Source organism: Caretta caretta, chromosome 13, assembly GCF_965140235.1.
Source record: "Caretta caretta isolate rCarCar2 chromosome 13, rCarCar1.hap1, whole genome shotgun sequence".
Taxonomy (NCBI): domain Eukaryota; kingdom Metazoa; phylum Chordata; order Testudines; family Cheloniidae; genus Caretta; species Caretta caretta.
The window spans coordinates 41,291,856-41,294,220 of NC_134218.1; positions in this window are offsets into that span (position 1 = coordinate 41,291,856).

A 2,365-nucleotide genomic window follows, 5' to 3' on the forward strand; every position below is an offset into this window, starting at 1 on the left:
TGTTCCACAGAGGATTTGCTATTCATTCAAAAGGGAGGGAATTTAGAATTCAGATTTTCCTTGTACTGTGGGCTTCTCATCTGACACACAAGCAGAGGATCCTGGGAAGTGACCAATTGTTTTTCTTTGCACCCAGAGCACTCCTAGCCAGAGCTTTTCTAGTGCTTTAATCAGTGCAGCTCTAGGGCGTTTCTCTGGGTATTTGCCCACCTCTGCACAGTGCTACAAACCCAGAGAGACGTAGGCTGCTGTACAAACTGCAGGGTAATTCTTGCGCAATCTTCCTCTTTCCCTGCCAGCGGCAGCTTCTGAATGTGGAACAGGAGCTTGGTCAGCACACGACTGAGCCGGGCTGTAGGATAGAAATTTTGAAACACAAGATCAGGCTGAGAAAAGTATTTCAATTGGGGGAAAGTGGCAAGAATCCAGTTCTGCTGATTTACCACTGCCCCATAGACTTCAAAGGAACTCTGGCGGATGGACGCTGGCTGCATGGCCACCCTCTGACGTTAACACCTGTTGACATCATTTGAGCGCCTGGCCCGCTGGTTCCAGGAAAGCTGGGCTGATTCACACTAGCTGTGGATCTGGCTTTCTCTGCCCAGCGGCACCGGCTGCAGTAGAGAGCATTGGGGCAGGTAGGAGCTAAGTGGCTGCAATTGCTTGTTCCACAAGTGCGTTAAAAGGCTCAATTCTGCAAGGGTCAAAATTCAGCCCGTGTGAGTGGGAATGGAGGGATCTGAACCGCTCCTTCTGAGATGCGTTTCGCAGCATGGGCTCTGCGGGGTGGGCTGCTCAGAGGAGGTTCCTGTTTTTGTCCCAGCCCTCACTGGTTTCTATTCAGTGTGTGTCTCGTTACAGTGTCTTCATTAGTCATGGAGACGAGCTGGAGATAGTAGGCGTTCTTGGCTGTCTCTGGGGAGACTGGGCCGGCTTTGGAAGGACTGGGAGTACACTAAACCTCCGTCATTCTTGCTAAGCCCCAACCATTCCCATGCTTTCCCTGGACGCTGCCTTACCCAGTGCCACCAGCAGCACCCATCGGTGATGGAGACCCCAGCAACAGCACAGGTCAGTTTGAGAGACTCGGAAGGTTTCAGCGGTCCCTGGCCGGATTGAACGAGTGTCACTTGAGAAGAGATGCCTGGAGAGAGAGAGAGAGGGAGAGAGAGAGAGAGATTAATTCAACATCGTGTAGTCCTTTAACTAAATAAACTCAGTATTGCATCACTCCCCACAGCCTTACTTGTAGGGAAACTAAAGCAAGAAGAGAGAGGAGTAGCAACTTCAGAGTTGGGTAAGAAGTCCAATCGAGAGTGAACGTCCTCATTGAAGGAACAGAGAAGCAGAGCTCCGTATATGAACAGGGAACAAGGAGCGGAGATTTGTATGTGGCATGTTGATGTCTCAAAGGGCACAAAAGGTCCCATAGGCGATGATCGCTCCTGAGCATAAGGTGAGAACAAGGCGTCGGCACTTTAAATGAGCTTTGCTTGTGAGGTGTGCAGACACCAGAGCGTGTTGGGAGACATACGTCCCAGAGCATCAACTGAGGGCCAGTCCCTGCCTTTTAACAGGGAAAAGGGGCTCCCTCTTCATTTGCATAGGGAGGCTGCGCCACCCTCCAATGTATAAAACCAGACACTCAGAAGGAGTAAGGCTGGGCACTTGCATGAGAAACTCAGAGAGGTCCATGCAGTCCGGCCCAGGGAGCGAGGTGCGTCACAAATTTCTCTCTCCATTACTTGTATGGCCCCATCACTGTAGAATCTGATCACCTCACAGTCTGTGATGCATGCGCGTCTTTGAAATAGGGGTATCATTCCTACTGCCTGCCTCAGTTTCCCCACTTATGCACTGAGCTAAAGTGACCTGCTCAAGGTCACACAGGAACTCGGTACCAGAGCGGGGAGTTGAAGCAAATTCTCCCAAATTCCAGGTGAGTTCTAACCACTGGACCATCCTCCCTCTCCGTCCTGCAGAGATTTAGGAATGTGCTGCACTTTGCGCATGTGAGTAATCTCATTAATTTAAATGGGACTACTCGTAGGAGTAAATTTAACTAGGAGCTTTGTCTAGGGTGGAGTAATGTGCTCTGCAGGGGTCTCATTTCTGTTTGAAACACTAAGAACACAAGAATGGTCACAATGGTCAGACCAAAGGTCCATCTAGCCCAGTATCCTGTCTCCTGACAGTGGCCAATGCCAGGTGCCCCAGAGGGAATGAACAGAACAGGGAAACATCAAATGATCCATCCCCTGTCGTCCATTCCCAGCTTCTGGCAAACAGCAGCTAGGGACACCATTCCTGCCCATCCTGGCTAATAGCCATTGATGGACCTAGCCTCCATGAATTTATCTCGGTC